Here is a 27782-nt window from a genome sequence, read left to right on the forward strand (position 1 = left end):
ATCCGTATCGTCTTAACCTCCCTTTTTCTCCTATCTTTTGCTTTATTTCTTTATGTTTCTTGTTTAGCCTTCTCTGTTAGAGATATTTTCACTTTTGCGTCCTTTTTTGTTGCCTTTCATCCTGTGTGTCGCTTTGACTTAAAAAAAAAGTTTGTTGATCTGTTTTCCAGCCCGAGTTCCCATAAAGGTTCTGTCGGTCCATATTCTTTTCCAAGCTTTGCTTCCTCTTTAACTTTCATACTTAACATTCTTGTTCCATGCATACATTAGATGGATTAAGTATGTAATAGTCTCTGTTGGGATTTATGAGAGAATATATATATTTGTTCACTTTTTCTGTTTCTACTTTTAGATTTTTACACTTTGGGTTTCTTAGAGATGGGAGTTGTTGTTGTTTTTGTTGTCATCGTCGTTCATCATCATCATCATCATCATCATCATCATCATCATCATCATCATCATCATCCCAAACAAATAATATTGCTATTGATGTACATGGGGATATTTTGATAGAGGCCACATTTATAGACAGATAACCTGGGGAGTTGGGTAGCAACATGTTCGTTCACGTTGCATTTAAAGTTCTTCATCGTTGGTACGATCGGCGAAACAGGCGACATGAAAGGAATTCCAAAGGCCGAGTGGTCCAAAGAAGGGAGGTACCAGAGTATAAAATCTTCCAGCATCTACCGATCTCTCCAGTGAAGATTTGGGATTTTGCTGCCAGTCGGGTGAGTCGGGGGTATTTTCTCTTGAGTGCGTACAAATACAGTATATTCATCTGAGAATATTCTGTAGAAGAGTCTGGAGTTTGACAGAAAGTGCTGCACCAATAAGGTTAGAAATTCGTTTTTTTTATCACTCTGTTTGAGAAAGCGATCGAGCGACCGAGGGAGCGATAGAGAGAGAGAGAGAGAGAGAGAGAGAGAGAGAGAGAGAGAGAGAGAGAGAGAGAGTGTATGTGTGTATGTGTACGACATAAGGCGTAGGCTGAAATATATTAAAAAAAAACTCTGACATTTTTTGTTTCTTTAACTTATTCTCCCACAAAATGTCACTTGAGATTGTTCACGCAGAGAACGATGAATACCAGAAGTGTGTTTGTAAGAAAACTGGGTAAGGAACTAGTTTTATGCATGGAAAGATTTCCGAAATTTTTCAACACATCCTTAGTCGTGATGTCTACCAGAAACAGGTCGCACTGGCATCGTCAGTTCTCAGGTTACTGACACCTCTTAGGTTTGGCATACCCCAATATCATGTCAGATATGCAACAAACAGTTGCTTCAAAACATTAAAGTGTGGCCCTTACTTGTCATCAAAACACTCATGAACGATTCACTGGATTTTAATCACTGTGATTAATAAATTGTTAACTATTCTGTACTTTCAAATATAGATTGTTAACTATTCTGTACTTTCATCTAACAATTTTTGTGGTTAAAGTCATCACCGCTGTCCAAGCTTACGCCTATAAATTCGGTTTTTATTCAAGCGGACAGCATCTCAATTGCATATGAAGTAACGTGAAAAATCATTACTCCAGGAGACACACAGCAGTTATTGATTGTTTTTTTTTTTTGCCAGTGACTCGATCCTACATGCTGTACAAAATCAGATGTTTTTGTTTTATCAATTTTTAAGTATCAGTATTTGCTTACGAGATGCAAGCAGACATTTTATCACAATCACACTTGGTGCGTAGATAGGCGATGATGATGATAATGACGATGATGACGATGCTGCTGCTGCTGATGATGAGATGATGACCCTTTTTTTATTCCTCGGGAAATAGTTCATGATTATTAAGAGAGTGGTTAATTTGCTCTCTCATTTGTTCTGCTAAGATTTTCCACATGTTTTGTAAGCAGGTTATGAGCATGTAGTTACTGGGGCGATTCCTTTTTCGGTGTTGGAGCATCCCCGTCGGCATTCCGCGGTCGGGGCGCCTCTGGCGACAAGCAATAAACTTGACCTACTCGAAAAAATTATTAGCCAATGAAACTATTACCTCTAGTCTCCCACTCTTGGACAAGATCCAAAAAGAGTCTCAAATCGAATAGACTCCGTATTATCGGCCAACTCGTGTCCCATCGCCATAACGCTGCTTTCCTGTACCTGTTTGACAAACACTTTAATGCAATATGCTCTGATGAACTTATATCATTTGTGCTCTCGCGATGCACACACTTCCGACCAACCTGACAAGCAGCAAAATCTTACCCCTTCACTGTTAAAATCCCTAGATGTCAGAAAGACTTCTACTCTAATAGTTTGTTCACTCGGATTTCTAAACTTTGGAATTTCCTGCTTCCCTGACTCAACTAAGATTAATTGGTATGTGAATAGACATCTCGCTGCTCAACTCCCCAACAGTCCCCTCTTGGATAGTATCCCAAATTGTAGCCATTTACATCCCAAGTGACAATGTGCCTTGCTTGGGGTGAAAAAGAGTAATAAAAAATACTTTGTTTCAGCTGCTCATCCGATGACCAATGGCGCTTTCGTTGATTGCGTCTGTCAAGATTCGTTATAGAATCGAAAACCTAAAAATAAAAATTGCCAGACACTTGTTGCTTTTAAAAGCAGATAAACTAACTGGAAAATGTATCATATCGAAAACAACAGCAACAACAACAACAACAACAACAACAACAAAATACACTACAGAGGTTCTATTTACTTGCCTCCCCACAACGGCAGAGTTAGAAACTAAGGTCGCTTTTTAATATGGGGGAAGGAACACAAATAAAAATTATCTCAGTCGTTAAGGATTTCTCCCGCGCTACCCGAGAACAAAAAATTGAAGTGTAGCATCAGAACAGATACTACACTTTGATCTTGGACCGAAGGCTATGAAATCTCTTAGGGTAGATATTTGATTGCTGCCCACCACAGCAACGTATGACACAAGGTCGTAAGGTGGGATACAGGCAAGCCCCCCTAAAGGACGGGCACGCTTGCCTCGACAACAATTGCCTGAGCATCCCCGTCGGCATTCCCCGGTCGGGGCGCCTCAGGCGACAAGCAATAAACTTGCCCTACCCGAAAGCCGGGTGGCAAGGCCTGAGAGGGTGGACCTCCTGGGTGATACCCAGGCGGCGTACCTCAGTCCGACAGGTACTGACCAGGTTCCCGGCACCGCGCCTGTTGGGCTGAGTGTCAAGAATGAATTCTTGACGAGTACTTTCTACCCAGTCTCCAAGCCGCCGAAGCCGCAAGAGACTCATCCCCACCATTCATAATGAGGGTAAATACACCATAGAGTTGCACATTGTTTTTGTTGTTATAATGTGTCATCAATGGTTTTACATGCACAACGGCTGTAATCACATTAGAGAGAGAGAGAGAGAGATGGGAACGAATACGGAAGACATAAACTAAAAGACAACTATTGATGATTACAAGACGTTGACCAGTGATGGCAGGTGCTCGACTATGTTCCCCTACAAATACTTGTTTAGCTGCAACAACTGTCAACAATTTCCCTTACTCTCTTTTTTTTAGCTTTAACTTCTTTAAATATTTGTTCATGGCGTTTGGTTAATTTGTTATATCAACTCTTTTCGGGTCTAATCATTTTGACAAGAGGTTTTGTGCTTTAAATTCTATATATCTTCAAATATTTATTCATGATGTTTAGTTTGGTTGTTTTGAATTTTGGTTTTGCAGAACATGACTGAGTTTTGCAGAGGGAAAGGAAAAAAACCCAATAAAATCAATGTTTGGTGAATTTAAGTCAGAAAGCCGATGTTGCTTCAGACAGACTGACCCGATACCACAAGAATCATTAGTAGTAGTAGCAGTATAGTAGATAGATAGTAATAGTAGCAGTAATAGTAATAAGAAAATAAGTGACGTTACTTATGACAAATCCGACATGCCAAGGTCGCTTCATTCCTATCAGTATTTATTGTTTTAATATTAGTAGTAAGAGGTAGTAGTAGTAGTAGTAGTAGTAGCGCTAATAGCATTAAGAGTAGTCGTGTTAATATTTTATTTACTATGGTGAACCTGCTGTTGTAGAATCACGTGTTACCTCGCTCAACAACAATCATCGACAACTACGTTGTGTGCCGTGAATTTCTTCTCTTTTTCATATTCCCCTCTTCGCGTGTCGTCGTCTCTTACATTGACAGCTATCGAGAGGGTCACACATGATTCACAAGTAAAAAACAAAACAAAAACAACAACAATAAAGATAAAAACACACACACACACAAGCTCCGACACATTCTGCAAATATCAGTTGCACTCTAAATGTGTGTGTCACACCTTCGACCCTCTACAGGCTAACGTCCACAGCTACATACTCGTCTGCAGAGGCCGTACCCGTCAGTTGCAGTCAGTTCATTCCGATATGTCCCGGGCCATCTCGCATTCAACTGTGTCAAACTGGAAACTGTTCTCAATCGTCGCAGACCCAAGACTGTCCGCAAATTTCTTTAACTGTCATAAAATGTCGTAAAACTCGCTGTCATGGTGTCGGTGGTGATGGTGGTGGTGGTGGTGGTGGTGTAGGGGAAAGAAACATGATAATGTTGAATTAAAAATGTTCTGGAGACCTCGAGGTATTACCTAAACTTCTTTTATTTTGCGGTGGGGGAGAGGGATAAAGTAGTGTCGTTTTGTTGTCATAAGACAATACTCCCAAGCATTATCTTCTTTAGTTTATTAATAATTAAAATGTGATATCCATACTTTGTTCATGACAGAGATTACAAAATTTTTTTGTGCGGGCCGGGGGAGGGGTTCATAGAATGCTGAGAACAGATACTACACTTTGATCTTAGCATAAAGGCTAAGAATCCGTAATATAGACTAGTTTTCTCCCAGGCATTATCTTCTTTTCTGTTTGATAATAGTTACAATGAATATCCGTTACTCAATCTAAGTTCTTAATTAGTCTATAGTTAAGCAAGTGTTGATAAGCACTAACTGTACTTTGATCTCAGCGAAAAATCCAAGTAATGATAAAAATGATGCGATAAGTGGGATTATGAGAGCAGATACTACGCTTTGATCTTAGTGATTACCGAATTAATCTTAGAGATTGCTGAACTGACTGTAAATTAACCATAAACATATTGAACTCCGATTTTCGGTCCTTTGTTTCCGTTCATTTCGCACTTTGAATAAGAATTTTTATTTTAGTTCACTTTGTTTAGGTCGGTGAACTTCTTATACCTTTGTTCTGCCGATAAACTTATTTCCTCTTTTTTAAAAAAATTCAGAACACTTTTTTGGTAGAGGGGAAATGTCTCAATTATTTTTAATGTCTAATTTTGTGTTATTGTGACGATTGATTTTGGAGGCTACAATGAGCAACAAACAGAATGACAGACAGACTGTTAAGACAAGAGCTCTATAACTCTATGACAGTTTTATTTATGTTTAAAATAAAATCCCTTTTCGAGACAAGTTCGTTTGGTCTTCGAATCTCTCACAGACTGTCAGTTGTTTCTATTGAGAAAACAAAATGAGAGGTTAAGTCTCAAAGGGGAATGAAACTGAAAACCAAAAATGATGCATCGTTATACTGTTATATCGAGATTCTTACATGCCATTATAACATGGGTCATATTCATACGTCTTATGTAATTCGAGTCATTTAATCAGAAATGCCTGCCCCACATTACATATATACGATGGTAGTAGCAAACTCCTGAAAAACGAAATTCCCCAATGAGAGCCTATCTTAGCGGTGTAGGTTGATTTCTGGAGGCATTGAACAAGATTGAGAAAAAACGAATTATATATATATATATATATATATATATATATATATATATATATATATATATATATATATATATACTTCATTTACTCACATAAACCTAATATACGAAAGTATAGATTTATGCGTAAACTTTAAGTATTTACTTCAAAAGTGCTCAGTACGAAAGTAGAGCTAGTTAGTAATTTATAAAATATATATGGCGATTAAGCTACACTGAATATTCTGTGTTTCATCCACTATAGGATTCGTCAGGCTTATGCGCGAATTCTGTGGTTGCTTCTTGTTTTTATATATGTTAAGGATTCTAGTTAGCCAATCAGCTTCCTAGTATCCACCGCGCCCCTTCCTATCAGCCAATGGGCATGCATTTTATCGAACAAAGGATCTGTTTTAGAACTAGGTTAGTGGTTTAAGGTAGACGTTTTCCTTCCTTCTTTTATATATATATATATATATATATATATATATATATATAAATATACCTATGTGTACACACACATGCACATATATATACATATATATATACATATATGTGTGATCGTTTATGTATATTCATGTTTATTTAATTTATTTATTTGTTTGTTTTCTATTGTTATTGTTAGTTTTAAAGCTATTTTGTATCGCTATCCTAGAGTAAGTTTTATTTTGTGAACACAGTTGTTTGCTATTTCTCGTCTACAGTTTAATAGATTTTGAGGTTCTTTAAAGTACAGGATAGCAAATTTTTCATGGAGGCATAATTTACATGGGTCGTCTAAATGTCTGCACGTGGTAGCTTGTCTCATTATTTTCCATGCTACTACCGGCGAATGTCCGCTTTCTTTGAGTTCCCAGTATTTATTCGCTAGTGTTGTTTTTATACGGTGTTTTTTTTATTTTTGAATGTACTTTTGTGGTCATAGTATCGGGTTTTGAAATCTAAGGAAGTCATGCCTATGTAATATTTCTTGTTATTCGGGTTTTCTTTCGCAAATATTGTTTCGTTATAGTAGTTGTGGTTATCACTATTGTTATGATCCTTTCTACAGTTGTTTTCATTTTTATTTACATTGTTGTTGTTTTCGTTATTTTTGGTGTTCTTTTCTTTCTCAGTTTCATTTTTAAACGATGCTAGGTGATTACGATATCTGTCCTTAAAGTAAGTTCCGGTGCTCCCCAGATATACTTTAGTTTCATTATTTGTTATAACTTCACATTTGTATACTACGTTTGAAGTTAAACTTCAAACGTAGTATACAAAAATTTCGTTGAAAAGGACCGTCGCGTGTCTATAGAGATAATACATGCACAGTTTGTTGTCAGTGTGGGAACTGTACATACAATTATTCGCGAGGAGCTGAAGATGTGGAAGATTTATGCGAAGTTTGTCCCAATGGTGCTCAGAGAAGATCAAAAAGAAAAATGTTGTCATGATAAGTGGGAGATGGCCGAGCTGATTAATTCAGATTCCGTACTTCTTGATGCTGTGGGGACATGCGATGAAAGCTGGATCTACTGCTATTACCCAAAGACCAAGAGACGGAGTTCCCATGGAAGCATTCTGGTTCTCTCAGATCCGGAAAGACCAGACAGAGAAAATCTTATGATGATCCCTTTTTTGATTCTACGGGCATAATCTACATGCTCTGGGTTCTCACTGGATAGACAGTCAATATGTTTAGGTTTTAAGGGAATTAAGGCAAAGATTCCGTCGGAAGAGGCCAGCACTCTTCGAATCGAGTCAGTGGCATTTCCACCAGAACAATGCACCAGTCCACATCTCTATCTACATCATAGACTATTTGACCAAGATGGGTATCAAGACAGTTCCTCACCCCTCCTATTATCCAGACCTTATTCCCTTTGACGTTTGGTTATTCCCTAAGCTCAAGGAACACTTAAGACGCTGTCGTTATGAAACAATTGAGGGGATGAAAAATGTTGTGACGAGGGCCATTGACACGCTCACACAAGTTGACTTCCATGTGACCTTCACGACGTTGTTGCAGACACCTCGCACACACACACACACACACACACACACACACACACACACACACACACACACATATATATATATATATATATATATATATAGTCTAAAGAAGCTTTGCATAAAAAATGCAAAAATAAAAATAAAGAACGCAGTTTAGATTCCCAGAAGGAAAAAAAAAAAAAAAAAAAAAATTAATTTTTACCTATCGTAGACTACGCACCTACATAATTCGATTTCTAAAAAGTTTATAATGACCAAAGAGAATTCATTTATATATGGATGAAAAAAAAACTTAACTAAAATTTTTAAATAGAAATAGACTTAGCACTTGCATAAGCCGATTTCGCAAAAGTACTAGCAGGTCTCCCGCCGTTGCCCGATCGTAAAATACGCATAGATATTATATTTTCATCCATGCAGATTTCTTTATTATTAATTATTGAGTATTGATTATCATCGAATATATTGTAATGATTTCCAAAATTATAAAAAAATATGTCTTAGGCACCATCCGTTAGATTCGAAACCAGAACGTTTAACACTCCAGCCTTAATCGTTAGTTATATTTTCAGTGTTGTTACTGTCCGAGTTACCGACACATGGACACGAAAGGTTAAGAATTAAGTAACTTTGTAGCAATGAATGTTTAATTTTGCGCATGCGCAAAAGTAGCAGCAGAAGAATTTCTTTTTCAGCTTACCCTGTTAAGGTAAACTGATTTGCTTTCAATTTTTGCCACTTAGCATCAATTTTGGGCATCTAAAGACCAAATCGAAAGTGTTCTACAAACTCGAATACCCTATGCATAAAATATCAACTCTGTAGACCAAATATTCATATATATATATATATATATATATATATATATATATATATATATATATATATATATATATATATATGCCTGGCATTGCTCGATCGCACAATACGCTTAAATATGATATTTTAATTTATGCAGATTACGTATGCATTATTATAAAATCAATCCTCTATTGATTATTATAGATTATGAGAAATAATTTGCCGAGTAAACTAATTCACAAAATAATATAGTTAATAAATTCCCGTCTGTGTTTGTTTACAAAATCACGTCAGCTGATATTTGGGCTTGACGATGAATGTCCTGGAAACTCATTTCTGATGAATGTTTAGTTTTAAAATATGCAAACAATGAAATAATTTGTAACGATTTTAAATTATACCTCTTTTTTTTATCGTAAATTGAATTCATTAATAAGAAAAAATAAAAATAAAATCGTTAAGAATACACCGATTTGAACAGGGGATCATCCAAACTGTAGTCAAATGTTCTACCACTGAGCTATGTTTCCAGATGTAAACAAATCAGTTTTTTTTCTAAAGAGAAATTATTTGTTAAGATTTTATCATCTTCCTTGCCGGGCCACCTAAAATAATCATATGTAAATATTCTATTTTATCTATAAGAAACAAAGACTATATTTAAGATTGGATTCTTTAGATTTTCAATACTTATAAGACGAATGTTTGTATAAAACATATCTAAGAACACTGCCTGACATATAAATTAGCTTTGTGCGAAATTTTAAAAAGATATGATCAGCCGTTTCGGAATCTATAAAGAAAGAACTCACACGCACACACAAAGTAACTTTTATATAAGAGTAGATACAACTATATATAAATAACTAAATAGGTAAAATATAGTCCACGAATTTGTAATGTTCGGATGCACCCAACTTCCGTAGCGATAAACGCACCTTCTTTTGATCCGTCCATGACCTGCAATCAATCTTAAAAATGTCTTCAAATCTTCTGAAGTATGACTCAAACGTTAGGTAATCCTAATCCTCAGCAACATAGTTAAATATACCAATAGCTGACTAGATCGCATTTTGTGAAAAACCCATGCTGCTTTCTTCTTCGCTGTCCTTATTCATTAAAACTTGCGTTATCAAATCCATTTTTTATATGACTGGCTTTGTTGCTCTAAATGTAATGTTTTCAATTCCAATATTTGTTCGTTCATTTCTTTCTTTTCTATTTCCTGTTTTTCCTCAAAGTATTTCGTTAAATCTGACTGCTTTTCCAATATTTGCTCGTTTATTTCTTTCTTTTGTCTTCCTTGTTTTTCTCTCGAAGTATTTCATTAAATTTAACTGCTTCTCTTCGTTTTGTTTCTGTATTGCCAATTGTTTTCCTCTGAACCTTTTTCCAGTTCTAATTGTTTACTTTGTTGGAATTTCACTATTTCCAAAATCTGGTTTGTAAAATCGTCCATTTCTTTTTTTTTTGTTTTTTGGAAGGTTTAGAATCACTTACTATGACAAAATGAGTTTTTTTTTTTTATCAGAAACAACACAATTTGTTTATTTACTTTTCCTATAGTATCAACTCTACAGAAAAAAAACCTTTACAAAATTCGTACCTGGCTATTCAACGAATATTTCTTTCATATATTTATTCCCTCGTGTGGTAATTTTCCTGGGAAAATAATTCGGCGTTTCCATTTATACAGAAAACACTAGATTCGTTTGCTATTTTTCAATTTTCGCAACGTGTATGTACTGGGTTTAATTCCCTGTTGACATTTTCCCCTCTTTTTCCTTAAAAAGAATTAGTTATTTATTTGTGAAATAGAGTGTATAGAATTTATTTAATATTGGCTATTCGTTTCGATTTCTGTGCGAAAAGGAATATTCTTCTCTTAACACTTTTTTTGTCGAAATCTTTTTTTCTTCTTCCACGTGCAGTCAATCGACCAGTGAAAAGTTTATTTTAATTGGATTAAAATCCGACGTCTTTTTAATTTGTGCGAATATTCGCTTTAGCCAATAAAATATACTGTCATTTACTGCATTTGCGTGATTGTTTCTTTTCTTAACGCTAATGCCTTTTAACCAAAAGACGATTAGTGAGACATGCTTTTTAGAACGACAAATTTTTTTTCAACATTACTTGTATTTATAGAGATGGAAAAAAAGATTTGTTTTTGTACTTACTGAAAACTTGGTCTCGTTGATTCAGTAGTAATAATTCTCAACGCAATTGTTTTATGAGTTTTTTCCAACTCATAGTTACGCTTTTTGTAGCTTTTTTTTAACAGCAAGATAAGCCTTTTGACGAATTCTTTGTAAAATCCTTTTTTTAGGCATAATTGTTGTCCTTTTTCGAGGACTTCTTCATCCCGTGTATTTGGATTTTAATGTTTTCTTTTCCCCAAACGTTGTAACATAGTTTTTCCCGTTTTTCACCGAACTTTTTAAAAAGAAATACTTTCGATGTTCAAATTTCCCCCGAGTATAGGAAAAAATCTTTTCGAATTTTCCCGTGTGTTCTTTTTTCTTGGATCCTTTTGGTCGTCAAATGTTGTTTTCCAATGGCTGTTTTTAGAGTGAGTTCTTGCCAGAATATTCGTCATCCAGTTGTTGCAACCAATTGTTGTAGATTGATCCGGGAAGTTCTTGAATCATCTTCATCAGCCAGTTGTTGTAGACCGGTGCTAGGCGTCACAAATGAAAGAAACCACAAGTACTGTAAAGTATATAAATATAATATGTATTTATCATAAAGAATACAGGAGCCACTAAAGTGTTATGAGAGGAACGTGTTCGTGGCCTAAGGTTAAACATGGTATGAATGTCTCCCCTTTTAGTCTCTGAAACGAGTGGTATTCATAGGACTGGTTGATTCCACTTAGTACTCATATAGGGGTGATTTGTGCCGCACAACAATTACTTAATCATTTTTTTTATTGTTTCTCATTAGGTAATTGTTAATTAATTACTTTTTAATTTTTTATGGTATTTCATTTGAAGCTCCTTCAATCTTTAACAGACTATGGATACCAACGGAGAGATGCCTGCGCATGAAATTTTTGTGTCAGGAGGTGCGCAATCTCCAACAACACCTCTCCCTAATCGACATTGTTTGATACCAGTGGCCAGTGAAGTGTGTACAGGACGACTGGAAACAAATGCTGAGATAAGCGGAGAGTTTATACAGCGCCTAGAATTCCCAAATGATCACCCATCTGGTACTAACCAGGCTCGACATTGCTTAACTTCGGTGATCTCACGAGAACCGGTGTCTCCACGCGATTATGCCGTATATAGTCGTATATGGTATTTCATTAGATGATTGTTAATTACTTAAAATTTTTTTATGGTTTCTTGTTTGATGATTGTTAAATCATTACTTTTTAATTTTTTATGATTTCGCATTAGATGATTGTTAATTATTCATTTTTATGGTTTCGTATTAGATAATGGGTCAATACTTATTTGTTGTATAGTTTTTTATGTGATGATCTTTTATTAATTACTTATTTATTATTTATTGTTTATATTGGGTGATGGCTCATTAATTAATTAGTTTTTATGGTTTCGTATTCGATTATTATTAATTAATTACTTGTTCATTTTTTATGGTTTCTTATTCGATTATTGTTAATTAATTACTTGTTCATTTTTTATGGTTTCTTATTCGATTATTATTAATTAATTACTTGTTCATTTTTTATGGTTTCTTATTCGATTATTGTTAATTAATTACTTGTTCATTTTTTATGGTTTCTTATTCGATTATTATTAATTAATTACTTGTTCATTTTTTATGGTTTCTTATTCGATTATTGTTAATTAATTACTTGTTCATTTTTTATGGTTTCTTATTAAATTATTATTAATTAATTACTTGTTCATTTTTTATGGTTTCTTATTAGATTATTGATTTTGTTTTAATATTACGTTGAATTTTTTGTATTTGCATAGTCTCTACATACTGCATAATTGCGTAGAATTTAAACAGGAACCGTTCTATATAAATATTTCCATATATATATACATATATATATATATACATATATATATATATATAGTAAATTATAAAATATATATAGCGATTAAGCTACATTGAACATTCCGCGTTTCATCCACTCTAGGATTCTTCAGGCTTATGCGAGAATTTTGTCTCTAGCTAGATTTAAAACAGGCCAAGACACTAGATATCTAAGCTAATTAGCACACACAAAGGAACGGGTCAACTTGGCCGTTGTCCTGTAAGTACCTGCTCTAGCTTATTAGGAAGGATGTGGTGGATACTAGAAAGCTGATTGGCTAACTAAAAACTCAATAGAAGGTACATATATAAAAACGTGAGACAACCACAAAATTCTCGCATAAGCCTGAAGAATCCTAGAGTGGATGAAACGCGAAATATTCAGTGTAGCTTAATCGCCATATATATTTTATAATTTACTAACTAGCTCTACCTCCGTAAAGAGCACTGTTGAAGTAAATACTTAAAGTTTATGCATAAATTTATACTTTTGTATATTAATTTATGTGAGTAAATAAAGTATATATATATATCTTTATCGCCCTGACAGACATTAAAAGCCCAATTTTTATTGAAAAATTATTACAACGAACTTTTTAATTTACTCAGTCATGAATATGCGAGCGACTACACGAATTTGAACTAATTTGCAGAGTCATTCGAAAAACGAGCGTTAATTTATTATTTATCTTTTGATGATTGCTTATTAGATGATGGTTCTCATTTCACTATTAAGTTGAAATCTATTAATGTATATTTTCTACATTCTGCATAATTGCGTAGAATTTAAGATAAATACTTTCTAGCACACGGAAATACGTTTGTATCTATCCATCTATCTCTCTTTTACTATATATATATATATATATATATATATATATATATATATATATATATATATATATGTGCGCGTGTGTGTGTGTGTGTCATGACTCTGCTCTTAAATAAGGATACGAAAATTAGGCGATATATTAATATTTAAATAGGATTTTCCGTAACCACAACAAACGTAGATGTTTCTCGCATGCCTTTCCAGCTAGGGATTTCCCCTTCCTTCCTTCTCTTCAAAAAATACTCCATTGCCAAAAGTATGCTTATTCATAAAGTCTGAAGAAATGCTGGTTTTGAAAATTTGCAAACGACATAATGCTTGAAATTGTCGAACTGGACACGGAAACAATTGTAACGTAAATTGAAATACACCTTTTGTTGCCACCAACACCTTGTTTTGAAGTCTTGCTTTTGCTTACACAGTATATATATATATATATATATATATATATATATATATATATATAATGTGTGTGTTTGTGTGTGTGTGTTTGTGTGTGTGTATACAAGTGACGTTTTCGTCGGCGTGTGAGCAGAAATTCGCCATCAAACATTTCTGAATATTTAATCTACAGAATAGAAATTCAATATATAGGGTATTTTGACCTGTTGCACACCTTTTATTTGTTTTTTAGCTGTCAAATTTGGGATGAAAATTGAAAACAAAACAGTTAACCTCGGCAAAAGTAGTTGACTAAACAGACTTACATGCACAAGCTTACATTGACATGTTAAGCAACGTGACTTTTTAACTATTTATATGCGCAATGTAAACTATGTGTACTAAGTCACCGCGGGGAGGCATGTGGAGCTTCCTCCTTGTGCATCGCAATGGGTCTCCAACTAGAGCAATTGATTTAATTGAAAAATAGGCGATTTCACCGATTTCAATGACAATAAAAATATGGGAGTGTGAAATATTCGTTGATCAGCATTCAATCCCGGGCAACATCGGATCTATCTACTAACACACACGCACACGCACACGCACGCACACACACACACACACACACACACATATATATATATATATATATATATATAAGGTGTTTATATATAAAAGTTTCGTATGTGTCAAATCAGCCGTTTTTATAGAGAAATCAGATACGTATTCAGCAAACGTGCCACTCCCAAAGAGTTCGTTTTAGCTCGATCTAAAATATCATAACATCGACGTGAGTAATTCTTTTTTCTTATTTGGTTATGTTTATGAAATCAAGTCGCAGATTGAAAAAAAAAGATGAAAATCTAGAAAAGATACAACTTGCACAACAATGATTTTCATGTCATATTAATTAAAACGGGTTTATTTCGTTCAGTTCCCTGTATCAATGGCCAGAACATTTGCTACAAATGGAAAATGTATTAAAAGTTGTGGTAAGATTGATAACGGTGAAAGTAACTCGAGCCGGGAGTTATGGCGGCCACTTGGGGTTAACTATTAAAAAAAAAAAAAAAATAAAAATAAAAACCCGACATGGCCTTGATACAATCTGTTCATGAGACTTCTGAAGACGGTAGTTACCGTGTGAATAGAAAAAATAAATAAAATAAAATAATTTTATTTTCCTTAAAATTTTGGTAAAAATTTTTCAATCATTTTACAAATTCAATAGGTTTATAAGAATTTATTTTATTTACCTCGTTTTGCGAAGATTAGAAGATCAGGTGTGGGTTTGATGAAAGTGTTTCTGTGGAATGAACAGGATTCGAACTTGCCAAATCAATTTTTCCAGTTTGCGTCATCATCGTTGATAAGTAGAGTGTAGATGGTCAATTTTTACAGATTTTATGAGAACTATATGAGGGTGGATTATTCTGCCAGTTAATAAAATTCAACTTGCAACATAGTTTTCTACTACTTTTATATCACTAAAATCAAGATTTTATATATATATATATATATATATATATATATATATATATATATATTATAATTATTTTTTACTATAATAATTAAATACCTACAGACACTAGTGTTTCATCCTTTCGGGATTCTTCAGTGCAGGGTGTCACGATTAACACCAGCCGAACGATTCGAACCCCGCAACACGAGCCATCTCTGGCTCGATTAGCGGAGACCGTATCCATTCGGCTACCATTAACCGCGTGAAATAGCGTTGAATTTTAAACATTTTAATTTTAAATGTTCATTACGTCAGTCAGAGAGTGATCTAATCGTTATACGATGATCTATGAATAAGAGCTAAATTGACCGACTTTAATTCAACTGAAAGTGCTCAACGATAAGAAATGAATTTCTTAAAGGGGCTGTCATAATTATGTTTTACTATAATAATTATATATATATTATAGCTGTTAAAAAAGTAAGACTGAGTTTTTTTTTGTAAAAAGAAGGACGGAGGGAAAACATTTAATGAAGGTTGAAAAAATATCAAATAAAAGGATAGTCAGCCGACCGGGTTTTGCTCTCACTTTTTAAATCCGAATCGAGAGTTTTTTTTTTGTATAGGGAAACGAATTCAAACGGGAGAACGACTAAAAAGAACCCAACTATCGGAAAGAAAAAAAGATGGGGGAAAAACTAAAATAAATCTATCGTTATGATAATTATAAAATGGAGAGAAAACGCCTTAGACCCTAATCACGTCCAGACCCAAAAGACAATCCCTTTGCTTACAGAGAGGTCTCTTTAAACGGACGTGAATAGTCTCCAAGACCTTCAGATGAAATAACAAATGAGTATGACTTAGAATAGAAAGTGAGTCACTACTGAAATTCATTGCACATCGCGGATTTTTAAGCAAATGATCCGTTCGTTATAGCAGAACCATACGTATTATTCAAAATATCCATTGGTCGATAGATTCCATTCTTGATTATGATGGGTACATATTGTTGGACGCGGCTATCTAATCGAAGTGTCGTTCTGTCAACGTAGTTGGCACTGCAACTACATTTAAATTGATAAATGACATTATCATATGATGAGGGGACAGAACGCCATTTCGAGAAGATGGCAATAATGGTTTTGTTGAAAACACAATACGTGCATCGGAGACAAAATAGCAACGTTCAAAGCTAAGCTAACCTGTTTGGCGAATTATTCACTTAGTGTCCCTAACCAAGATAAACGAATGTAAAGTGGACATTTAGTCGCCATCTTAGTTTTTTTTTTTGAGAAAAATTGATAATTTTCCCTTTTTTATGACAGAGTTAATCACAGCAGGAGGGTACCCATTATTGGACAAAGTATTGGTGATCGTTTTTAGTTCATCACATTTAAATTGTGAACAAATCATGACGGCACGATGTGTTAAGGTCCAAATTAAATTATACTTTCGTTTGTTAGAGCAGAATGAATCCAAACGTGTATACAGCTCCGTAAACGTTGGTTTACGGTAAATTGATGTAAGATAACCTGGTGGAGTTTTCGTTATCAATAACTCAAGGAAGGCTAAAATAGAATTACTTTCTCCCTCATAAGTATAATTTAACACGGTATGCATTTTGTTGAATAAAGTGAAGAATTTGTTTTGCCTCTGTTTGATTATTAAATAGACAAAATGTGTCGTCTATATATCGAAAGTAGATTAGCGGTTTTATAGGTCCGCCATCAATTTGCCTATACAGAATTCAACAGTTGTTGTGGCAAATTTCATAAGCTCAATCATTATGCCCTCAGGAGCGAAAGGAGGTGATATCTGACTACGATATAAAAAATCAGTGCAGATATCTATTGTATCCAAAATAGGGACACAAGTAAATAAGTTGCTAATATCATTAATTTATTAATTTTGTATCAATATGTACCGCGAAATCATTTTATACAAAAGCGTGCATCTGGCGACAATTGTAAGAAACAATAAAATAATTATCAAATGTACCAAAATGTCATTTGAATAAAAATTTATGAACCTGTCATCTTGTTTAACACCTAAGTTTTGTATACCGAGAAATTATTTTGTCAAGAGCGTTCGCCTGCTAGAACAATAAAATAATTATCAAATGAACCAAAAGTCATTTGAATAAAAGTTATAAGTGTGGCACAGCCACCTGCGTGAAGAAGCAACAATCTTGGTCGATTGTCAAAAATAAGATAAGTATATTTAAAAGGTCATTTTTAGCAAAAGTTTACACAGGTGTAATCAAAGTTAGGTCAATCCAATGAGAAGATAATGGCCGAATAAAACGCCCTTGGAGGTGTGGATACAGCGATAATGCCATCCCAAGGAGGGTGTTTCAGGTGGTCATTAGTGGTTATATTATAACTAGTGCTATGACAACAGCATATTCTTCTCATTATTTTGGCCATCGAGTATATATCCGACACAGACACAATTGATCAACCGAGAACCACATCACTCTACATAAAAAACATAAGATATCAATGGATATATATACCTGAGAATCAAAACAAGGAAAAGAATATGCTGTTGTCATAGCCCTAATAATAACAACCTAAAAGGATATCGTTGTTGGTTGATGATTTAGAGCAGAAAAGAATCAACCCGTCGAGTTCCCGGATCGAACATTTACCTCCTAACAACCAAACATCTATAACTGTTACAGAGAATGAAGATAAATTGTTATATTTTCATATATCAGTGTATCGTCATTCTTTTCAACACATTAGAAATACAACAGATGTAGGAATTGCATATATAGCGGGAGGTCGTATTTACACATGCTATTTTCATCTTACATCTCGCAAACCAATGAAAAGTTAGTGTAAATATATTGAGATTATTTAAACGTGGCTAAAAAACATATTATGACTGACGAAGCGTTTGCTGATTGGACGAAAATCCTTGTGAACATGTAGATAGAAACATTCATGCCTGTTAGGGGGAAAACAAAAAAAATGGCGCCATTAAAAACAAATGAATGTCAAGTTGTAGACAATTTATTGTTTGCCATATTTTACAGATGTACAAACAAAGAAAATAGGGGGAAAAATAAAAACACGAAAAAAAAAAAAGAAAAAACTTTTAGTCAAAGAAGATATGTCTCAGAATATTTGAAATACGGCTTAATAATTTGTAAAAATATTTTACAAAATCGGATATGTCTCAATTTTCATGAAGAGCTTACACCGCTTATACACCCTTAAGGAGGTTACATAACTATAAATAACACTCAAGATGAGAACAGTGGTCTGAATAATCCAAAATAATTTTTTTTTTGTTATTTTTAATTTTATGGCGGGAAATAAGTAAACTGAACAATTTTTGAACACTTTTCTAATCTCATTTTCTTAATTTTCTGAACGTTTTATTTTTATATATTTTTATCAATTTATATATGTATTTCCTATCTCCCCTCTTTCTTTCTCCACTGTCCCATCTACCTTCCCTATCTTTTCCTTTCTTCTTTTATTATTGGCGTTTAGTTAATGATCCTTACTTTTTCACAGTAATGCATATTTATTTTTACTATTACCATGTATATACTACCCTTCCGATCCACCCTTATATATTTCACCTACTTTTAATTATTTTTACCATATCATCCTATTCCTTCATTGTCATGTAATATCTAATATTATTAAGCCAGTTTTTCTATATTTGCATTTTATATAATTCTGCCCCTTTTCCTCTTCTGATGAAAAGAACGTAGTTTCGAAATGCCATGGTCTAAAGTGTTTTTTCTTAATTTTCCCCTTTATTTTTCCTTATTGTTCTGATGATATAATAAAGTTATATATAACAAGGCCGCCAACTCCCAATATTTCCTCCTGTATCAGAAAACACGCTATGTGATATACGTATATCTGTACGTGATGTTGCCAAGCTAATCAAAAACCTTGATTCCAGTAAAGCAACTGGCCCTGACGGTATTGCAATTATAGTAATCAAAAAACTTCAACCTGAACTAGCGCCCATACTTACAAAATTGTTTAAACGTTGTCTTAAGGAGAATAGCTTCCCATCACCCTGGAAATTTTCATCAGTATGCCCTGTATTTAAGAATTCAGGTGATCACTTATCCCCCTGTCAGTACAGGCCAATAAGTCTTCTGTGCGTCATGAGTAAGTTGCTGGAATCTGTGTTAAATACAGAAGTAATCAACCATCTCAACAAAAATAACCTTCTAAGTGACACTCAATATGGTTTCCGTTCTGCTAGATCTACAGCAGATGTAGTTACAGTTATATCTCATAGGATTAGCAAATCTCTCGACGGAGGCAACCTTTCTAGGGCAATTGCTCTTGACATATCTAAGGCCTTTGATAGGGTATGGCATAAAGGTTTACTTCACAAGATCTCCAGCTATGGTATAGCTGGAAATGTCTTCTCAATTATTAAATCATTTCTTTCTGACAGGTTCATAAGAGTAGTAGTTGAAGGGCAAAAACCAGAAGCTCACAGTATTAATGCTGGAGTCCCTCAGGGGTCCATCCTGGGCCCAACTCTTTTCCTGATCTACATTAATGATCTTCCAAATCACGTCCTTGCATCATTTGTAGACATTTATGCTGACAACACTACCTTTATGGTAGCACATCTAAGACAGTAAACGACCAAGTTCTCTCCGATTCTCTCTCCTCTGATCTTGAGCACGTAGTACAATGGGGGAAAGGAGTGGCTGGTTACTTTTAATGCATCTAAAACCACGCTTCTCTCTTTACATCATCAACATTCTGAGCCACATCTGGCATAAACTGAAATGAATGGCCCTCGTCTTCAGGAGGCCTCAAGTTTTAACAAGCTCTGGGCTTGACCATCACTCCTGATCTTAAATGGAACACGTACATCAAATCTGTTGCCAAGGCCGCTGGAAAAATGGTGGGATCTTTCTATCGATCCAGTAGATATCTCACTGCTGATGCAATTATCTATCTATATAAGAGCCAGGTACGTCCAAGGATGGAATACTGTTGCCACATCTGGGCAGGAGCTGCTAGAAAGGACTTATCCTGCCTTGATAGAGTTCAAAATAGACTTCGTAGCCTCGTAGGAGCTGTCCTTTTCTCTTCCCTGCAACCCCTATCTCACAGAAGAGATGTTGCGAGTTTGTCTCTGATGTATCGTTATTTTCATGGAAAGTGTTCGACTGAGCTTCAGTCTATGGTCCCCCCTCACCAAACTTTCACAAGAAACACTCGTCTAGCTGAAAACACTATCAATAATTCCCCCCCACTCTTTATCTGTGCCTAAACCTAAACGTAGATTCCATGAACAAAGCTTCTTTCTTAGAACTGCACACCTGTGGAATTGTCTTCCGTTTTCCTGCTTTCCGGCTGACTACAATATGGTTGTGTTCAAGTCTAACGTAAATAAGTTCTTGATGAGCCGTTCCATATAAGTTAACAAATTTACCGAATTTTCATTACTAATGATTACTATATTGTCCAATTTCTGTACAATCTTTAACCCTTATCCTTGAGTGGCCTCTTGGCCTTGATAATGTGGTGATTCCTGTGTAAAAAAAACAAAAAAAAAATTATTCCTCATCTTTCAATTAACATATATTTCATATGTCTCATATTTGTCTGGACTCGAATGACACAGATCGCTAAATTGTGTTCATCAAAGGTCAATGGTTAAACTAAGATAGAAACCTGTGAACAAATATGGCGGATAGATTGCACTTTGAAGTCGGATCCATTCTGGAACCTGTAGCGCAAAATCCGTTTTCATTAGCGTCAAATATGCTGGCACGCCCATTACAATAGCACAAAAAAAATGAATTATCAAATGTCTAATTCCATGCGTACATGCACGTGCGTTAGCAGGCAAATATGACATAGATGGAAATGTGGCGACGCGCAAACAGAAAAGGGACAGATCCACACAGAAAAGAGAACTATATGCACTCATGTAAGCGCATTCGTACTCAACGGTCATGCATGCATATAATTATTTTTATATAACTACGGGTGTTTGGCAAGCAATAAGGAACACCTCATCCTCCCAAAAATATTGTGTACTTATGCAGAATAAAGACCGTGCCATCGTCGTAATTTTTCGGTCAGTTTACGTAAAACGCCGAAAGGTTGCGAAACACTGTCAATGAAATTGCAGCAACCGACGTTATTTAAGAAATTTTTTATTTTCTATCATTGATTTCATGTATTAAAAGTAACTAAATATATTCCCGCTCGACACTGGAGCAAAACACACATAGAACTACCGGAACAGCACATATATTTCTCTTCTCTTCCATTCCGAGGCATTGCCTCCTCCATAACACCAAAATAAAAAAAATCACGGACCGCACTTCTTACCCTGATGAAGCTATTTTTAGCGAAATATTGGACTACTACTACGACGACGACGACGACGACGACGACGACGACGACCACCACCACCACCACCACCACCACCACCACCACCACCACCAACAAGTAAATAAAAATGATTTTATCATTATTTACGACACTTCAAAGTTTTCAAATTTCTCATTTAATTTTTATTCAAAATAAGTGTCTTCTAAAAGCCTGGGACCGTCTTTTACTTTAAAACTAGCGAGGGGTACCCGGGGGTTTCCCGGGTGTTTGTAGGTGTGTGTGGAAACTCTGTGGGTGGGGGTTAAAAAATGTTTTGGTAGGTAAGTATGAGGATCGAACCCGAACCGTTGAGGCAAAATTATAAATTAAAGTGTGAAAAAAAAAAAAAAAAATTGCGACGTTAACCATTGCCCCACCACGAGATGCTAACGGAAACACATTTGAATTTGGCAGGTGCCCGTTTTAATGAGTTAATGAGGTCAACTTTGACTGCGGGAGTTTTATTTTCCCAAGATGTTATAGGAAACATAAGATGTTATATGCGGCGAGCGACGAATGTTGAATATTTATCTTCCCGAAATCGAGCAAATTAAATAGACAGGCGAGCTTCGTTGTCAACTGTGAGATATTATGATTTATATGTGATATAAAAAGTTTTAAAAAGTTGTGAAGCGACCGACCGCTTCTCTGAAAAAAGCCTTTTGTAGACCTACAGAAAAAGCGAACACACATACATACATAATACATTTTCGCTTTTATATTTATAGATTTCCGCTCAAAACTGAAGCAGAACACACGCGGAACCACCGAAACAACACGTATATTTTTCTTCTCTTCTACTCCGAAGCATCACCGCCTCCATAGCACCAGAATGAAGAAAATAAAAAAAAATCACGGACCGAACTTTCTACCCTGATGAAGATATTTTTAGCGAAAAATTGGACTTAGAACAAAAACAACAAAGAGTAAATAAAAACGATCTTATCATTATTTCCGACACTTCAAAGTTTTCAAATTTCTCATTTAAATGCTAAATAGTTATCTTGATTTGAACAAAAACAAAAGAAAAAATTATAAAAAGTCCACCCCAATTTTTTTTGTTATTAAGAGAGAGAGAGAGAGATAGATAGAGAGAGAGAGAGAGAGAGAGAGAGAGCGAGAGCGAGAGAGATAGAGAGAGAGAGAGGAGGGGTGCAGAGAATAAGAAAGTGTAAAAAATGCTAGCGTGTTAATTTCATTGATTCATTTCGTATGAAACAGATAAATCTGTTGTTGGCAATGGTTTCCCTGATATTATTCTAGTTAGTATTCTCTATTAGAGAGATATCGGCTATTTACAGGAGGAATCGTATGAAGGCTGCCAACATCAAAAGTGAAAGCATTCTTGTGGAACGAACTGGATTCGAACATGGCATATCCAGATTATCAATCCGTGTCATTAACCACTTACCGTCATCTCCCAGGATGTCAGTTACATTGATGATAACGTGGTGAGCATTTTCTGATTGTAGGAGAACGCAAGTTATAAAAATGTCAGCGAAGCATTCGAACTAAAAATTTTTGCAAAATAGAAGACTCAAAAATCATCAGTCAATAATAATACCATATTTTGTAATTAATGCTGGAGAGAAAGGGACAACCAATTACAGCTTAATTTCCGACAAAATTTGTCAAGTAATCCATAGTAGAAGTTAATAAAGTTTTCGAATCTCATTTTTTGTATATAAAAATTATCAACTGCCCCCCCCCCATTAAAACTTGTAGGGTACTTTCTAGAAGAGGTGCGCTACCAATAAAAAAATAATTGCATAAAAAAGAAATGCATAAAGTAGTTCCATCAATCATGCGCAGTACGCGCACGCACCATTGATTTACTGTTGTGAGTCCTGACTAGACATACATAAGGGTAGAATTAGGAATAGGTTTTAGTTTAGGTTAAGAATTAGGTTAGAACTAGGATTAGAGTTAAAGCTATACGGAATGCAGAATAAACACCACCGTGAAACGTATCGTGGAATGATGACCAACCATTTGTGTGAGTTTATATGAAGATAAAAATATAACAGAAACAAACTTTTTATGTAAATGCAAGTAGCTTCATGCCTTGTCTCTAGCCACCTCCATAACAAAATAGTTTTAAATAGTACACGGTGACCACAAAAGTTGCCACCATGTAATCTATATAAATAAAGCAGTAGCTGTATGTGTGCGTGTGTCTGTGTGTAAATATTTAACTCTTAAACTACTGACCACATAACACTGAAATTAATAGGAAATAGTAACCATACATCAAGAATGGTTTATAACGAGTAAAATCTTTGTTTGGATGAATAACGCGTACATAAATATATCGACAACTTTCAAGTTGTCGATATATATATATATATATATATATATATATATAAACTGTTCATTTAAACTTGTTGAAAGATTTCTATTATTTTTGCGAATGTGCAGATTCATTCATAGCTTGAAATTTTAAATATCTCCCTACCGTTTGAGTTATCTTTCGGTGGCTAAACTGGTAGGGAACGCGGCTGGAGCGTTAAATGTTTTTGTTTCGATTCTAGCTGATGGTACGCAAGTCATTAAAAAAAATATCTTTTTTAAATCAGTACTATATGTTAGGTACAATATAATATTCAATGCAGAATTAGCCTTGTTATAATAAAATACGAAATTTACACGAATTAAGATATATTTAAGCGTATTTTACGACCGGGCAAGCCCTCCCCCCGCTAGTTATCAATAAAATGTACAATCCTTTCTGGAATCCAACCATATTTGGTACAAATAAACTTCAATCTTTACCTAACACGTTTGGATCATGAATCGCCGTTCGATGAAAAGTACACTTGGAGACAACGAACAAAATTGTCAATAACACAAAAACATTGCTTTCTTGGACTTGTCTTCATTTTGACTCCAATAGTCCTGTTAATTTCAGGAATAGTTTAATGGGGGTTTTCGATAGACATGTATGGATTTTATCTTTTGAACGCGTCTACTCCCTGTAGAAATGTGCCCAGTTGAGGGTAAGAAAACAGCGTGGCAGCATACATCGTGTGTGGACGTAGATAAATCTCTACATCGATGTGATTGATTGGCTGATAGCGATTGAGTTGATTAAGATATTTTCATTGATGAAGATCTGTGATACCAGGGTATTGGAATGTGCAAGATCTCATTAGAATCCGGATTCTTCTAATGAGGAATAAATAAATAAATAAATAAATAAAAATAAAGCCTAAAGGGTCATAATATTACATACATAGGTATGACACAAGGGACATTTAAGCAGAGATTTTACATGCATAACAGTTCCTTCGGACAAAAACAAGGATAAAGACATCATTAGCTGCCCGAGTATGGCAGTTAAAAGACAACGAAACACCATTCAGCATTAAATGGAAGATAATAGAGAGAAGACCAGCATACTCACCAGCCTCAAAATGGTACCCCCTTTGTGATGCGGAGAAATACCACATTATATAGACTATAAATGACCCCTAAAAGACCTGTTTAAACATCCGCAGCGAAACCCTTAAGACCTGTATACGTAGGAGACAAGCGCACCTAATAAACTGAGAGAGCCGAACAACAAACGAATACCCTACCCAAAGGAATTTCTTCAAAAGTATTCTAAATACAGTCAATTTAACGCTTAAATAATTCAGTAAAAGTGAAAATTTATATTTAGACAATTTTAAGTATAAAAAATTAGAAATTTTATGGCTATATTAAAGAATACCATAAACCAATATATATATATATATATATATATATATATATATATATATATATATATATATATATATATATATATATATATATAAATTAAATAAAAATAAAAAGACCTAAACATTACAAGTCAGTAAATGATATTAAAATAACTTATATAAGATCCCTTACAACCTGATACCAGATACATAGTAACGAAAGATAAAATAAAATAACTACATATGGAGACAAAGATAAAGACACATATGCAAGTGAATATATAAAAATAAAATATAAAATATAATATAATAGAAAAGCAAAGAATCACGAGTTACCCCCACCCCCTTTAACTAAAATAAAGAAAGATCAAAAGGTTAAAAAAATTTAGATTAATTCCCTCCCTTGGACCAACCAAGACTAACCGATTAGACCGGAAGACATGCCAATTAGGAACAGAATAGGACAACATACATTCATTAAAAATACATTCATAAGAGTAGTAGTTGAGGGTAAAAAATCAGAAGCTCACAGTATTAATGCCAGTGTCCCTCAGGGGTCCATCCTGGGCCCAACTCTTTTCCTGATCTACATTAATGATTTTCCAAATCGCATCATTTGTAGACATTTATGCTGACGACACTACCATTTATGGTAGCACATCTAAGACAGTAAACGACCAAGTTCTCTCCAATTCTCTCTCCTCTGATCTTGAGCACGTAGTACAATGGGGAAAGGAGTGGCTGGTTACTTTTAATGCATCTAAAACCAAGCTTCTATCTTTACATCAACAACATTCTAATCCACATCTGGCATCAATTGAAATGAATGGCCCTCGTCTTCAGGAGGCCTCAAGTTTTGACAAGCTTCTGGGCTTGACCTTTACTCCTGATCTTAAATGGAGCACGTACATCAAATCTGTTACCAAGGCTGCTGGAAAAATGGTGGGATCTTTCTATCGATCCGGTAAATATCTCACTGATGATGCTATTCTCTATCTATATAAGAGCCAGGTACGTCCAAGGATGGAATACTGTTGCCACGTCTGGGCAGGAGCTGCTAGAAAGGACTTGTCCTGCCTTGATAGAGTTCCATATAAGTTATCAAATTTACCAAATTTTCATTACTAATGATTACTATATTGTCCAATTTCTACTGTACACTTTTTAACCCTTATCCTTGAGTGGCCTCTTGGCCTTGATAATGTGGTGATGCCTATGTAAAAAAAAAAAATTAAAAATACATCAAATAACAATTAAAAAATTTGAAAATTGATATTAAAATAAAATAAATATACAGAAATATGGATAAGCTATAGTTAAATAAAAATGAACATCATTATATGCGGTCCTGCATTTTCCACAAACAAAAAACAACATGGCTGACGAGATCCTAACATTATTTACGATTTACCATTAACTGGTCCCCCTTATGTTAGGCTTGAAACCGACGGTACCAATGTTTTTCTGACCTTCTGTACAATTTTAAATAAATAAATACACACACACACATGTATATATATATATATATATATATATATATATATATATATATATATATGACTACTTTATTTAATCACATAAATTAATATACGAAAATATAATTTTATTCAACAGTGCTGAAGACATAGGTAGAAATAGATAGTAAGTTATGAAAATATATATGGCAATTAAGCTGCACAGAATATTCCGTGTTTCATTCTCGCGAGGCTTAATTGCCATATGTATCTTAATAACTTACTATATATATATATATAAGTCTATATTCCAAAGTTCATGATATTGACCATCTTATAATTTATTCCTTCAATCAATCCGTCAAAAGGAAATAAAGTGCGTTTTGACAAGATTAAAATCCGAAAATTGGAAGAGAAGTTGTAAATAAATGTAAGTAAATACCTTATAATATGTTTCCATTACGCCACACACACACACACACACACACACACACACATATATATATATATATATATATATATATATATATATATATATATATAGAGAGAGAGAGAGAGAGAGAGAGAGAGAGAAAGATGTGTCTGCCGATGACAACCAATGGAGCAAATTTACACTCGAATACAAAAAATAAATAAAATAGCTGTATTTCATTAACTAGTTGTTCGATCTCGCACATTAAATTTAGCTTAACATCAAATCCCTTCGCAAGATCGTTTGAAAAATGCTTAGATAATTTTACCGTTCTAAAAGGGACTCCCGTCCCAAGGCTATGCTGTATAAAAGCCAAATACACCTTAAGATTGAACACTGTTACCACATCTATGTAGGAGCTGCTCAAAACACCATTTACCGCCTTGATGGGATAAAAAACCGTATTCGAAATCTAATATGCGATGCTATTTTCTCCCCCTACTTCCTATTTCTCACAGAAGAGACGTTGCTAGGTCATCTCTGCTCTACCTCTATTTTCATAGCAGGTGCTCGACTGAGCTTCGACCTATACCCCCAAAGTTTCCTAAGTTTTTTCCCCCTTTACTCTCACTTGTTACT

General features: G+C 34.6%; 1 pseudogene; it reads right to left on the reverse strand.

Annotated features, from left to right (window-relative positions):
• Window positions 1-11690: 11690 nt before the first annotated feature.
• Window positions 11691-11807, reverse strand: LOC145249782 (5S ribosomal RNA; annotated as a pseudogene).
• Between the last annotated feature and the right edge of the window lie 15975 nt (window positions 11808-27782).

Source organism: Euprymna scolopes, chromosome 28 (genome assembly GCF_053919585.1).
Source record: "Euprymna scolopes isolate OS-2025 chromosome 28, ASM5391958v1, whole genome shotgun sequence".
In the NCBI taxonomy this organism is placed as follows: domain Eukaryota; kingdom Metazoa; phylum Mollusca; class Cephalopoda; order Sepiida; family Sepiolidae; genus Euprymna; species Euprymna scolopes.